At 43.5% G+C, this 15,773-nt stretch overlaps 1 protein-coding gene and 1 pseudogene across 9 annotated transcripts in view; one reads left to right on the forward strand and one right to left on the reverse strand.

Moving 5' to 3' along the window:
* Window positions 1-2,073: 2,073 nt before the first annotated feature.
* Window positions 2,074-15,773, forward strand: part of SGSM3 (small G protein signaling modulator 3) — a 33,534-nt gene continuing 19,834 nt past the window's right edge. For 5 of the 9 annotated variants that reach the window (XM_036237556.1, XM_036237551.1, XM_036237557.1 and 2 more), the window contains exon 1: window positions 2,074-2,199. The gene's annotated coding sequence lies outside the window, so the exon portion shown is untranslated. Of the gene's footprint in view, window positions 2,200-2,699; window positions 3,052-15,773 lie in introns of those variants that run through there. The other 4 variants (XM_036237558.1, XM_036237554.1, XM_036237555.1 and 1 more) reach the window with 4 other exon arrangements.
* LOC118613927 lies at window positions 10,019-10,137 on the reverse strand (annotated as a pseudogene).

The following is a 15,773-nucleotide window of genomic DNA, read 5'->3' on the forward strand; positions in this document are numbered from 1 at the left end:
GAAGTAAAATAATATATTCACATTTAGAAAGCTTAATTCTTTAGTGATGACGTGGAAGGAAGAAATATTTACAAAAACCTGATTCAGGTTTCATACTTGAACACAGTTTTTTAGCACCCTACTGTGTCCTGGAGAGTACAGTGGTGAGTGAGACAGTCTGCCCTTCTGGAGCTGAGGTTCTGGTGCAGGAAGCAGACTGCACAGGGTGGTGAGTGGCTCCTCAATAATGAGACATAATGAGACAACATCTGAACCCGTGTAACGTTCATTAAGCTCCACTGAGAAAAGGTGCTCCTGAGATGTAACTTCAACAAGAAATCCACACTGCTTCCCTTGGTTTTAGCATCTTGTAACTCACTCTTCATCATGAGGCAGATGCTGCTTTTCCCACCTGCGTGGCTCTTGGCTGAATTACTTCAATACTGGCTCCATCCACCCTACACATGGCATGAATTGAGAAAGGCCTTATCTTAGGTGCTGACCTAGGAGCTAAGAATCCGGCATTTTTCTTTCTCCCGTTTATCTGACTAATGGAGGCTAAATGTATATGTAGAATTCTTACACAGCACTTACAGATAAGAAAATTTCATAGAATTGTTAGCTAGTCTATCATTCCTTAAAAGGGAAGTACTTTTCTGTCTCCTCTGGTCTTTGGACCTGCTCAGTGTTGATCTCTGGCAAATGTCCCGCCAGGGAGGGCTGGAACCTCTATTTGGCCCCTCGTTCCCTTTTAAGTCAGTAGAGAAAGCTGGCAAAAATGAAGTGCTAATGTTTATTGCAAAAAGCTTAGGGGCCTGTACTGAAACTGACATTACTCAGCCATTGAGTTTGGACACCTCAGGTCACCTTACAACTATCTCAAGAAGTTGTGTTTTCACATAAAGAAAAATTTAAGAAATAAAGCCCCTGCGCATGGTGATATGAGAGAAAAGGTATGTTACCACACTAAAAAGGCTGGAATTCATTGCTCAGAGGCTTTTTTTTTTTTTTTTTTTTTTTGGAAGAAAGCAAGGATTTGTAAGACAATGGTGTGGTTGTTAAAGAAAAAGGAACTTGGCCCCAGAAACTGGGTTCGGATCTCTGCTCTGCCACTTAATAGGTATTATTTCGGCCAGGTCATCTGTAAAGTTGGAATGATAAAATTCACTCCGCTTTCAGCACAGGAGTGTTGTGAATTGTGAAAGTGTTCTGTAAAGTGAGCATAATATGGTGAAGTCATGACCGAGAATGCCTCCTGTTTTGTAGGCTTTGTGCATGTTCCCATTCATTCACCCCGGGCATCACCACCTTTGTAACACGCCCAGGAACCCGTGCTTGGGTTAATAATCAGCTCTGAAATTAAATTTATACATCTTCAAAGTAGGGTGAAACTTCTAAGAGAACATTCCTGTAATACTATTGTAGCTTTTGGTGACCTTTCTAAAATGTGGCAAGCAGGTCTGTTTTTCATGCTAGAGCCTGATGTCAGCTAGGACCTGGATATCAAATAGAAACGGGCCAGCTTCCTTCCTGGACTGTCAGTTTGTACTATGTAGTATCATTTTCTAAAACAGCATCCAATTCTCACAACTGTAAGCTCACATCCTTATTTTATGGATGAGTTAAATGTTAGCGTGGTTTAGTGACTCAAATGCAGGCCGCTGATGACACCCATTGCATTATGCATACCCGGAGAGTAAATTTCTTGGGTATGACCTCAATCAATTCGGCGATCCTTCCGAGGTTTGTGAATTGCGTGAGAATGGATCAGGCTGGTCTAGTACTGGTTCTGTATACCCGTAAAGAAGGCACTTAAATATATAGAAAATGAGCATCAAGTGCCCCTCCTTCCCAAAGCCCTGCCGCGTCTATTCCCTATCCTGACCACCGATCCACCCCATATTGCCCAAAGCTCCTCGGGCTGCAGTGCAGATGGGAGGCTGGTGGGCATTGCTGGGCTGAAAACGGGTTTCGAAGGTCGCTCGGCTCCGGAGCGCGGTCTGGGGTCGCGCGGACCCAGCCGCTTCGGCCCATGGGACCCGGAGGACTTCAGCCCCCAGCATGCCCCGCGCCCATCAATCCCCGTTCGGGTCCGCGCGCGTGCGCAGTGGCGCCGCGGAGCGCTGACGGGCTGAGCCCGCGGCGCTGGGAGCCGGCTGACGGTTGGCACTGAGGTGGCGGGGAGTCACGGCGGCGCCTCTGGACATCTCCTGCGGGGCGGTGAGTGCGGAGCCAGAGGTCAGCCAAGACCGGCTGTGTCTGCGGGGCCGCGCGCCGGTATTCGCTCTCCGGGTAGGGACCCGGGGGTGGGGGGGCGGCTGTGGACGCACCGACCCAAGGACCGGCGGACGGGCCGGAGGGGCTGAGGTGACAAGAAGCGCCGCCCCGCGCCGGACCGCGCTCGTGCGACGCGTGGTTTGCAGCCCCGGCCGGCGGCGGCCAGGCGCCGGCTCTCGCGTCTGGGCGTGCAGCCCGCGGGGCGGGGGAGATGCTCGGCCCCGCGTGTCCCCGCGTCCCCGCCCGGCGCGGGGGCGGCCTCCGGGAGGCGGGAACGTCGCCTCTCCCCCAGGTGGCCCAGCCTGGCCTAACGGGAGGTGGGCGCTGCCGGCGCCCGAGCTTAAGTGCCCGGGGGCCGCGAGCCCGAATGCGTCCCGCTCCGGCAGCTGGAAGCAATTTTAGAGAAAACGCACCTGATGTGGGGGCGGGTTTTTTTTTTTTTTTTTTTTTCCTGGAAAGACCAGCTGTCCGGGGCACGTTTATGCAGCAAACTTTTCCTCAGGTGTAACTTGTGCTTTTACTTTAAAGATGCGGGTCGGGGGTCCGAACACAGGCGCAGATTTAGGCCGAGACTCGGAACACGCTGTGATACCGTTTGTATTTTAACGTTGGGGAAATTGAGGCATGTATTGGCTAGGATCACCCACTGTGGTTAGGATTGGGATTTGGAAAATGATACTTAGTTTAGTCATCCAGGATGCTTCTTATATGAAGAGAAGAAGATCTATTAAAGTTTCTTTTCAGAGATGAATGACTATCATATTGTGCAGTCTCGTGCAGCATGTGAGACTTTTGGTGAGTTGATGACTTTGATGACTTTTTTTTGGTGCGATATTTAAAGGTGCCCTTCTGTCGTGTTCTTTCTCGGCAAATTCAAGTTCCTAATCAGATTTTTAACAAATGAATTTTCAACTTTGACTTGTTTACTTGTAGCTTTAATGGTTATGTTCGTGATTAAGTTTGTAGATACACGTGTATTTCCTACTTCCTCATCTCCCAGTTTTCTCTGAACTGAACTCTAAACAGTAGATTTATCTTCTTTGTTCTGCAAGATTAGTTTGTAATTGACTCTGAATAAAGGTTATCTTTACTGTCTTGATACTCCTTAGTGCATGTAGCCTTTTCAGTAATTGTCACATTAGCCTGGGCCTTAGTCCTCTTTTCCATATCTTTTTAAGCATGGAGGTGTGTGATCTGGGAGGGAAGGGTGTTTCTGTTGATCAGATATGGGTAACAGGTGAACATGACCAATGGCCAGAGCATGAACTTTAAAAGGCTGTGAATTTGGAATCTTGGCAGATTGCAGAGAAGTAAGTCGGTGAATTAGAGTAGACCTCACAGAAATTAACTGGCAGTAGGGTGAAATACTGAGAAAGGAACTCAGGAGAGAATCATTACATCATGTGGCCATCTTTTGTGCCTGGAGTGGCTGTTGGGAACACCTGTTGGCTTAGAAACAATGTTCTGTGTTGATGTTTTGAGTTTCTTCTTAGTTCTCAATGAGACTTTTGGCAGGAGACCCAAATTGTGTGCATCTGATGATTCAACATCAATTTCATCTACTTATTCTCCAGACTGTCTCTGTTCCTCAGCTAGTGACATACGTAACTTTCCATAGCAGCCGTTCATGAGCTCATTCCACCCATCACAAGGAGGTGGGATAGCACAGAAGGTGGTACACACGGAAAAAATAATCCTATTTTTTTGCCGTCACACAGTGCACGTAGACCGAGGCAGGATGTTTGGACTGAAGCACAAGCTATATGAGAAGGTTGGAACACCAGAGTCCAGACTTCTGCATACAGAAATAATAGTCGATACCACTTCTTAAATGTCTTCTGTTTGCCAGGTGCTATAATTGTTACTGGGAGGCGTAGGTATTACCATTCTCTTAAACGTGTGTGAGTTGAAGTATGGATGTTAAGTGAATTTTGTACAGTTACAGTAAGGGGCAGGGCCAGAATTCAAATTCAAGTCAGACTCTGATACCCCTGCTCTTTCTACTGTGCAACCTTGCCAACAAATATGTTCAGGTCTTTCTCTTAAAAAAAAAAAAAAAAAATCCTATGATCACATTTCTCCTTCAAACTATTTCCCCTTTTTCCCTTCTAGATTTGCTCTAAGAAATCAAACTGTGCCCTTCCATTTACTCCTTAGTTCGCTGCAGTCTGACTTCCACCCTCAACTCTATTGAAATTGATATCCTGAGCTCCACTCAGCCATTTATTGAATACCTACTGTATGTATCATTTTCTAGGCTTACAAAGAGGTTAAAACGTGGTACTTGCCCTGAAATAGTTTAGGGACTAATAAGGGAGAAAAATCCATACATGTCAGTGTGATATGTTAACTGCTGACTGAGCAATCTTTGCTCTTGGGAGTTGGGGGAGGAGTGCTTCACTGAGAAAGTGACACTGGGTTGTCAACAGCGAGAAACCCTAAATCATTCCGGGCAGTGGCGTCACAACTTATAGCAGAAGCTGTATCTCACCAGGGAGATGATTCAAGTGAAATATACAGTGTAGGCTTTAGAGCCTAACAGGCCTGGGCACTGAGCCTTATTCTTTCGAATACCTGCGTGGAACATAAGCTCTAGGAAAGTAAAGTCTTTGTCTTTTTCCCCACCTCACCCCTGTCTTCTAGAATAGCAGTAGGTGATCAATAAGTATTTGTTGGATGAACATCTCATAGGATGTTGTGTTCAGCAGATGGTGGGTACTAGCACTCAGTATTATATGGCTGAAAAAGTGAGGCTTGCTTTCAGTGGCTTATGAACTGATTTTGAAGACTCTATTGTTTGAATAGTATACGTATAATCACCTTCCCTTTTTGAATATTTAGGCTCGTTACTTCATTGATCACAATTCATAAATGAGGAGAAAGACTTCATTTTGAGGCACAGCTAATGTTAACTGTCTTCATGTCCAGCTTTATGCCTCTCTTCCAGTTATAAACATATTCCTCCTTTTTCTAAGCGTGATGCAGATTTTCGATGTGTTTTTTCCTGTGCCAATGATATGAACAATTTGGGAAGATAACTTCTTTGGAATCGTTAAATAGCCTTATCAATAGGATTAACATCAGAAAGGAGATTGAAAGCACCAATCTAGTTATCGAAGGCTTATATTGAGAAAGGCCTGAGATTAGGGCTGAGATTTTTTTTTTTTAACAAAGTGATAAGACTATTTCTACCCCCTAGATATCTACTTAGCCTTGTAGCTGACATTCTAAAGACACCAGACAACTGATCATTTTCCTCTTCCTGTGTTTGAGTTTCATTTGTAAATATCTTTGACTTGAAGTTAGGGTTAAAGTCCAAATACCACTTTTTAAAAAACTTTTTAAGTTGGCATAGTAATTAGGAGCACCTACAGTGAAGTTCAAATTCTGGCTCTACCACTTTAAGCTTTGAAAACTTAACACAAGTGATATGACTTCCCAGTGCCTCATTTTCTTCTTCTGTAAAACTGAGATAATTACTACTACCACCACTCAATACCTAATATTTATTGGGTGTTTACTATATAACAGACACAGTTCTAAGAATTTTACTTATCTTTACTCAGTTTTCACAACTACCGTATAAATGTGATGCCTGCTTAAGATGAGGAAACAGTCACACAAATAAGTGGTAGAGTCAATTTGAATCTGGGTTGTCAGGCTCCAGAGTTTGTGCTTTTAACTCCTACTTCATAGGGCCGTTTTGAAGATTAAATAAAATAACCTATGTAACATGTCTGACAGGCAGTCCATAAGCGCTAGCTAGTATCATTAGCTTTAAGATGATGAAGCATTTCACATTTTTTAAAGTGTGATTGTCAAAAGTACAACATGACATCACTGTCTTGTAGCTAGGAACTGAGGCATACATTTGGCCGTTTGCCTAAGGTGATACAGCAAGGATGAAGGCTGTACCCTGGCTTTGCCCCTCATCTACACCTGGGTTCTCACGTTGCATTTGAGGCATTGCATTTTGAGAGTGTAGTGGACATTATTGTTTTGGTCTGCCCAGCATCCAGTCCAGGTTTTTCTGAGAATAGCAGCTCAATTTCGCTTTGAGGAAGCACCTGACCAAGTAGGTGGTAGCCATATAGCCCAGGTTAGGCAAATTGATGTGTTCTTCCTCTTCTTTGAATCTTAGGTTGAATGATAGTTACAGTCACAGCTCCTTCATCCAATGATAGATTAATTCCTAATATGTAGATGCTGGAGCTACTCTGTTTTTTGTTCTCAGAGACCCAGTTCTTCAGCTTTTCCTCAGTTCTTTGCCCTCCCTCATATCTTTCCAGTACATTCTAAGATTACATAATTTGTTACCCAGAGTCAGTTTTTGTGGCTTGCAGCTGAGGCTCCTTTAACTTACTGTTACATGACATGAGGCCATGCCACTTAGAAAAGAGTTAAAATAACTGGTTAACTTTAATCTGAAGAGAAATCTCGGAGTAGCCCAGAAGGTCATCATCAAGTGCCTGAAACATATAATATACTAAGTGTTCCTAAGAAGAATAAAGAAGTAGACATTACTAGCAAACAGATTTCTGCTCACGTTGAAGTCCCCAGTTGACAAGTGCAGCTGTACTAGTCAGTGTAGTGGGGCGGGGGGCAGCTTAGGAATCAGTTCTGACTCGCTGATGTGAGCACGATGCTTAATCTCCCTGGTTTCCTCAGGTTTGGTAAATGATCAGTAAATGGTATTGTTTCCTTCTTTCATTGGTCTCTCCCTTCTAATACCTCCATCCATTCACTGCCATGAAGTAAACAGGATTGGATTACTATGCTTTAGGGTTATTATGTATATTATATCTGCAAATGAAAAATTCCCAGTAATTATATAGATGGTATGACTGCATAAATGACTAAAAGATAAGATAGTGTGTTGACTTCTGTGGTTTAATTATATGAGGAACAGGGTCAGAAGGTCTATGCAGTACCTTGCTTCTGCTTTCATTGTCACCATCCAGATATTGCCAGGCTATAATTCTTAGGGGAATGAACTTGGGAGGGACTCAGGGAAGTAACCAGTTTACCTTGGAAGAGAAACTATTTTACAGGAAGACCTGGAATAGATGAGCATGCTTCAGCAATCTGCACAGCAGAGCTTCATTTAACTGGTGCTTCTGTGCAGGAAAGGGGGACCCTTACCTGGGCTTGCAGAATTCTGGGGTGAGGTTTCTGTTTCCTGGTCTGTGTTTCCACAGCCTATGCTCTGCCTTGCACAATCAACCCTAACTACTGCTTAAAGGAACACACTCTATCTCTGGTCACAAAGAAAATATTGACTCAGGGAAGGGAAAGCAGTCCCAGCTGTGAGCCTGTGGGAGTGGGAGTAGAGCTCAAGGTAGAGTTGATTATTGGAGTCATTTTGTTCTGCTGATGCCAGTTTTGGGGGAGGCAGTTGAGATATTTGGATGATATAGTGAGTCTTCACCCAGATGTCTTTGGCACTAAGGGAGATAAAGAGTGTTATGAATAATAAACGTGTTTTCAACAAGAACGACCTGGGTGACTGGAACAGGGAGCCAGTTCTAGAAGCTTAGCGTCACTAGCTGCCTTATGGTGTTTGGTGGGGCCCAGGTTTTGAGACTTTCTTTACATACTGAGTAATTGTTTCATTTAGCAGCATGCTCCAAGATAAAGCAGGTGGGTTTCAAGGTCTGAAAGAAGTATGCTCTGGCTAGAGCCTCGCGTGTGTGTGGAGGGTGAATGACAGGTAGGTATTGAGAGGTGAAGCTGGAATTACAGCAGGGACCGCTAGGTCATGCAGGGTCATATAAGCCAAGTTAACAGATTTGGACTTTTCCTAAAGTCAGAGGGAAGAAAAAAAGGGTTTAAAGAGAAGGAAATGATTAGTTGCATTTCTCGGCTACACAGTAGAGTAGATGATGCGCGGGGGCAAGGCTGGAAGCAGAGGCCCCAGCTGAGAGACTCGTAATAACCGTGGTGGTGAGAAATGATGACAGCCCCGACTGGAAAGTAGGAACAGGTTGTAGAGAAGAAGGAAGTTTTGAAAAACATTAGGAAAGGGGTCGAACGGTAAGAGTCGAACGGTGGAAGTGGGAAGATGAAGGAGAATCCGTTAGCCATGAGGCCCTGTTCTGTCTGGAGAGGGCGGGTATGTAGGTGGTGACGCCAGCTTCCTGAGACGGGGACCACGGGAGGAGGGCAAGGTTCAGGAGGGGGCACGCTGACTTAATTTGGGAGCATGGTAAATGCAACGAACGCAGATCGGTGGCCCAACACGCAGCTCGATGTGCCAGCCTGAGGTTCAGACAAATGTGTCCTGGAGACAGAAATTGGCGTCGTCTGCTCATAAATGTTCATTGGAGCCATGAGAGCGAACGAGAGTGCCGAGAACTGGAGGAGGGTCTCAGACAAAACATTAGGCACATTCAGAACCAGCAGAGGAGGGGGACCTGGGAAAGGAGACTCAGAAGGAGCAGCCCACAAAGGCAGGAGGAAAACCAAAGGGTCGTGACGCTTGCACACTCTGAGGAGCGTTACAGTTGAGATGCTCCTGAGGGGTTAGGTGTGGTAAGAGCTAAACTGTCTTCTTTGGCCCTGGTGGAAATCAGCTGCGCTGGACTGATTCTGTAGTAGATCAGGTGTGTGCTGGCGGCGCTAGTAAAGCAGACACAAAACCAAAACAACAGCAAACAAAACGGAAAGAACTTGACATTGGACGTTTATTTTATAGAAACGGCAAAAGCCATCTTGGAAAAAAAATCAAAATGTTGTTGAACTTCCTCATACTTATTTTTATGCTGAATTAAGTGTTGGGGGGGGTGCCTTAATCTTTTATTCTGTGATCATCTAAAAGTGTAAAATTGCTTTTCATGGTAAATTCTATTTAAATAGTTCAAAAATCAAAAGGTACAAAAGACTATTAAGTAAAAAGTTCCTCTCACATGTAGCCATCTGAATTTTATGTGAAAATTTCCCCCTTTTTAGGCACAAAATGTTTATTATTATTAGCCTTGTTTTGCTCCTTTTTTCAGTTAGCAATATATCTTAAAGATCATTCCCTGTCAATGCATAAAATAGCAGACCCATTCTTTTTTGATGGATGTGCTGTTTGATTATGTAGATGTATTATCACTTAACCAGTTCCCTATCAATGGATACTTAGGGTTCCTATAATTTTGCTATTTCCTAATATATTGCTTTCACAAGCAATGCTATAGTGAATGTCCTCGTATGTGAATCCTTGTGCTGAAGTGTAATCAATTTCCAGAAGTGGGAATTGCTGGACTAAAGGACCTGTAAGTATTTTAATCCAGAACTGTTTATTAGAGTTCCTGGCACTTAGAAAGTCTGCAATGAATGGTAGCTATCATTAAGATAAACATGCTTAGATAGATCGTATGATATGTTATGGATAGAACGGATAGGGGCACCTGACACAGACTGGAGGAGGAAACGCCTGAGCTGAGCCGTGGAGAATGAGAAGTCAGGTTAGGTGGAGGGCATCGCAGGCGGAGGGAGCACAAGGAGCTACGCGCAGGAACTCAGACAGGAGCTTTTGGGACTCCTCCAGCAGTTTGGTATCCCCTGCGTGCATCAAACAGCCCACACCTGTCATCGGTCAAGGCTCTTAGGATGAGGAAGGGATTTTACCTTGCAACAATACGATAATGGGATTTAGGGACATCCTTTTTTCTTTCTTTTTTTTTTTTTTTTTTAGGTGAGGCAACCCTTGGTTGACTTCACAGGTTGCAAGGACCTTATCAGTTTACAGTTCCTTATTTCTTATTTTTATTTTTTACGCCTACAGCACCTGGTCTTCCTAGGTAGTCTCCCATCCAAGTACTAACCAGGCCCAGCCCTGCTTAGCAACCAAGATCAGACGGTATCGGGCTTGTTCAGGGTGACATGTCTGTAGACAGGGTGTCCTTTTCTTAAGAGGCATTTGGTTCTCCCCACCCTCCAGGCCTCCCCAGCTCCAGACACACAGAGTGTTAATTTCTTGTAGGGTCACTTTGTTGTGCAGGATATAGATCCTCACCTTGTCTTCGGCTTTGCCTTCCCATACCCTCAACTGTCCAGGCCACCTGTATTTTCTGTTCTCCCTTACCTCCAAATTTCTGTTGATTTCTTCTGCCAGGCAATTGATAGCTCTCTCCATATTTCCAGTGTATGTCTTCAGGGCTTACCTTCCACCTGTAAGGAGCTTATCAAGATATTTTTCCAAACAAAGGTAAATTCCTTCTCTGGGAAGCCTTCTGGAGCCAGCTATTAAAATAGTAATTTTCCACTTTACTTTGGGGGTCATTCGGTTAATTACCTTGCTTCAAGTGGCATATTAAACTTGAATACCAATAATGTATTAACCCAATCTTATATTTTGAATTCTGTTTACAAAGCTGACACTGTAAAGTAGAAAAAGACTTTTTAAAAACCCGAATCTCCCAAACAAGGCAGATGTGTATTAATGTCATTTAAAAAATCTTTCGCAGGGTTCCTCATAGTGTTGTTTTTATTGCAAAAACTGCTGTTAGATGCTTTAATGTCATATTGACAGATGACTAGAGTGGTAAATTATAGAACATATGACTATAAAGACTGCATAATTACTAGGGAAATGCTAATAATTCAGTGGAGAAAAAATATTTCAAAGCCTATGCTATGAGAACTGTGTATTATGTCTGTAGAGAAAAACCAAAAGAGAGCATAGAAGAGAGGAAAATGTGACTTATTGGGGTGGCAAATTTGGAGCAGAATTAAGATTCTTTTTTTAATTTCCATTACTGTTTTTGTGTTAGTATAATTATAAAATTCAGAGGAGTGTCCACAACTTCCTTCCGGCGATAAGCCCAGATGACTGTGTTTATAATCCAGATTTTCTTCTGACCCGAAGCTTAAATTTATCCTGCTACCGTTTAAATGTATCATTTGTGTTTGCATCTTATCGTGTTCTCGGTGGAAAAGAACGAGCCACGGCGCCCCCTGACCCCGACTCAGGTTGTGGCCGGGGACCAAATGCCTGGCCGGGAAGGAAAGCCAGGGCGCACGGTGGCAGTTCTGTGAAAGCAGATTCGGAAATGGCGTTTTTTTCCCATAAAGCCTGTCTTTCAAACTGCTGTACTTTTCTGGTCTCCTGGTTTGTAAGCGTCTCTTTTTCTTTAAACGGCCTTTCATGGCCTTTGCTTTGGGGAAAGCTCTGCCTTTCAGTATGATAGAAAGCAGCAGCAACCCCATGTGAAGTAGTCACATGCCTGGGGACTTCTTTACAGCCTTTACAAAGGAAGCAAAAACAATGGCTTGGAAACCGAGTTTTCAAGTGTTGTCAGTTCTTTTTTCCAGTGATTACTTAGACTATTGGGGGAAACTTGTTATAGTCATTTTAAAAGGTAAAGTGACAGATTTTACCTTTTAGCATTTTAAGGAGTCCCTGACTTCACAGGTTGCTGAGATGTCAGATTCATGCCGAGTGGTGTTAGCAAAGTGTGATTTCTACGAGGGAGAGAGAAAGGAATCCTTTTCACAGTTATGGATAAGTGATTTCTAACAGTTTGCTCCTTTTATTTTTCACTTGTGCTTTCCTTGGGTTCGTGTAAACAGACCCCCCGAGGAGGTGGATGTTTGAGGTGATAAGTAGTGGCCCTGTCAGGGGAAGAACAAGGCAGTGTTTGGAGATGCCGCACACACAGCCGCTGTACGTCCAGGGCTTCACCCGTGGACCTCAGGGAGGGTACGGTCTTGGAGGGTAATTTTATTCCTCAGTGTTATATCCTTAAACTGTAATTTTTAAAATTGAGGTATAATTCATGTACAATAAAAGTCACTTTTTTAAAGTATACAGTTTACAGGTTTTTCGGTATATTCACTGTGTTGTGCGACTATCACCACTGTCAAAGTCCGGAATATTTTTATCACCCTGAAACCTGTAGCAGTCGTTCCTCATTTTCCCCTCCCTCCAGCCCCTGGCAACCACTCATCGATCTACCAGCAATCTGCATCCCGTCTCTATGGATTTGCCCATTCCAGGCATTTCATATAAATGGAATCGTACAATATGTGGTCTTTTGTCACTGGTGTCTTTCACCAGGCGTGTTTTCAAGGTTCATCCATGTAGTAGCACGTACTTCATTTCTTTTTATGGCCGAATAGCACCCCATTGCATGGGTATACACATTTTATATTCATTGACGGACATTTGGAAGTTTCCACTTTGGGGCTATTGTAAGTAACACAGCTGTGACATTTGTATGCAGGCTTTTCTGTGATATAATTATTTTTAAACACAATACTTCCATACTTTTTCAAAAAAGAAAACTTTAAATATCAAGACCAATAAACCCCATATTCCTACCACCTGAACCAGCCATATTCATGTTTACGTTACCTTCAGCATGTACTTACTATGTTTTAAATGATTGAAATCATGTTATCGTGAGGTTGATGACTCCACCCTCCTACTCCCCCTCAAATAGGCCTTTCACCCTCACCATTAAAAACTAAAGCTCTTGTCAAGATCACCGACAACCTCCAGCTTGCCAAAGCAATAGTTCTCTGTATCTGTACTGCTTATAAGTGGCACACGACACTGATGATCACCCCCTCCTTCTGGAAACACGTTCTTCTCTTGGTTTCTACAGCGCCACATACTGCAAGCGCTCCTTCTACTTCAGTGGCTACTTCTCAAATTTTATTTCCTGTTTCTTTTTCTCCCTAACCTCTAAATGCTGGACTGTTAGTGGATTTGGTCATAAGCCTCCTACTCTGCATTCTCTCCTCAGCCATGACATTTAGTCCTAATGATTCTCAAATTCACACCTCCGATTCTAACTTTGGTGAGCGTGTACTCATGAATACTGTCACCTACTTGACATCTCCACTGAGAGGTGGACTAAGCCTCCCAGTTTCACATGGCCAGATCAGATCTCCTGATCTCTAACCCTGAAATCCTCTCTCTCCTGAGTCTTCCCTGCACAGTTGCTCAGGTCAGAAACCTTGGGAGATGCCATTGATTCCTTCCTTCCATTGTCTGCCAGTGCATCTCCAAATTAAATCCGGAATCTAGTGACTTGTCACCACCTCAGCTGCTTTAGTCCGAGATACCATCTCTCAATGGACAGCTGTAACAGCCTCCACTCTTCCTTTGGAGTTCATGCTCCATCATAGCAAATGTGCTTTCTTCAAAACCCTAAATCAGAGATCACGTCATGCCCCTGCTCGGAGCTCTCCAATGGCTTCCCATTAAAATAAAATCTGGAGTGTCTGCCATGGGTAGAAGGCCCTACGTAATCTAGCTCCCGTCTCCACTGCCGTCTGCTTCTTTTCCCCTCACTGCTCTGCCTCAGACGCACTGGCCTTTTATTGCTCCAGTGTCATTAACGTTCTGGTCTTTCAGGTCATTTCCTCCACTTGGGCCGCCCGTCTGGGTCTTTGCAAAAAGCTAGCTCCTTGTCATCATTCTGGCATAAGCTGAAACGTCATTCCCTCAGAGAGGCCTTCCCTGACCACCTATCAAAAATAGCCCTTCTGCCCCTGCCTATTACTCTGTAACCAATCCTGTGTTATTTACTTATTTTTATCTCTTTAATTTTTAAAAAATTGAGGTATAATTGAAATACATTATATTAGTTTCAGGTATACAACATAAAGATTCAATTTGTGTACATTGCAAAATGAACACAATAACTAGTTAACATCTGTCACCTTAAATAATTACAAAGCAAAAATTTTTATGACAGTGCTTTAAAATCTCTCTTAGCAACTTTCAAAGGTGCAATGCAGTATTATGAACTATAATCACCACTCTGTACATTACATCCCATGACTTAATTTATAACTAAAAGTTTGTACCTTCACCCATTCCTGCCCCCCGCCCCAACCCCCCGCCCCGGCCCCCTCTACCCCCTGCTTCTGGCAACCACGAATCTGTTTCTATATCTATGAGCTTGGCTTCTTTGGGGTTTGGTTTTTTTAGATTCCACATATAAGTGAGATCTTACAGTATTTGTCTTTTTCTGACTTTTTCCCTGTTTACTTATTTTTACTTATTTATTGTTTGTCACTAATAGCTGTGCGACAACTATTATTAAGGACCTACTACATGCCATGCATTGTGATACGTGTTGGCTTACATTTTCTCACTTGTCATCTCCGTTTTACAGATGAGAAAACTCCAGTTTACAAAAGCAAGAACTTCGTCCATCTTGTTTTACTGCTATGGCACCAGCACACGGAACTGTGTCTGGCGCATGTTAGTTGCTCAAAAAATGTTTATTGGTTGGATAGTTGACTGAAAGGCTCCCAAATTTATATCTCCAGTTCTATATCTCCCTGAAGATGTAAACTTATGTATCTTTAATCACCTATGTAACATCCCCACTTGGATTTCTAAGCAACATTTAAATGACCCCACAACTCTTAACTCCTGTGTTGCCTAAGCCTGTTTCTTTTCCCCTCTTCCCTGTGTTAGTTAATGGCATCACCATAACCCAGAAGTTCCAGCTAGAAAGCTAGGGCTTGCTGTTGATTGCCCCCTCTCCTCATTCCCCACATCCAGCCAGCTGCAAGGACCATCGGTTCTACTTCTGACTGTATCTCGAACCCACTGGTGTCTGTTCATCTCCACCTCTGCTGTCACCACTCGGTCCTACTCCCCATCATCCCTTTCCTGGACTTCGCACTTTCAGACTTGTCTCCCCACATCCATTCTTGCCTCTCTATGAGCCATTGGCCACACAACAGCTAAAGTGATTTTTTAAAAACATGTTAGTTTACATCATCACCATGTTTAGGACCCTTTTGTGGGTTTGCTTTGTCCTGAAAATCTGAATCCTTCACTGTGGCCTGCAACCCCTTGATGATCTGGGTGCCTCCCCAGTTTCTATTGCCCGCCTTGTTCACTGTGCTCCAGTTACACTGGGCTCCTTTCTGCTCCTCCAAGGTCTTCCCCGCCTCAGAGCCTTCGGACTTGCTACTCCTTCCGCCCGTGGCTCTCTGCCCTTTGATCGCTGCAGGACTGGCTTCTTGTCCTTCAGGTTTCAACTCAGCTCTTCAGAGATTTCTTCCTTGGGTTCCATATCACATTAGCCCTTTTTTTTATTCAGAGCACCTGGCACACTCTGGAATGCTTATTTATTTATCCATTTATCTGTTTTCCATTTGATTTCCCCCCTCTAGGTTGTAAATCATTTTTGCTCTAGTGCATAATATGTGTTGGAGAAATATTTGGGGAATGAATGAATGAATGAATGAATGATATACACATTTCTGGGTGTAAATACTATATGTTTTCCCTTAATGTTGGATCATAATATCCATATTTCTTTAGTCCCCATAATTGGAATCTTTTTTATACTCTTGTGTCTGGTAAATTTTACTAAGCATACTGCTTTTTCTTTTATGTTATTAAGGTATAATTTACATACAATAAAATTCACGCCGTGTAGTGTGAAGTTCTGCATGCTCTGACAAAAACATAGTCACGTAATTACCAACAGTCAGGATACAGAGCAGTTCTCTCCCCCTAAAGAATCGCCCCGTGTCACTGCATAGTCTGCTCTTCC

The sequence above is a fragment of the Rousettus aegyptiacus genome, unplaced genomic scaffold (genome assembly GCF_014176215.1).
Source record: "Rousettus aegyptiacus isolate mRouAeg1 unplaced genomic scaffold, mRouAeg1.p scaffold_m13_p_2, whole genome shotgun sequence".
Taxonomy (NCBI): Eukaryota; Metazoa; Chordata; class Mammalia; order Chiroptera; family Pteropodidae; genus Rousettus; species Rousettus aegyptiacus.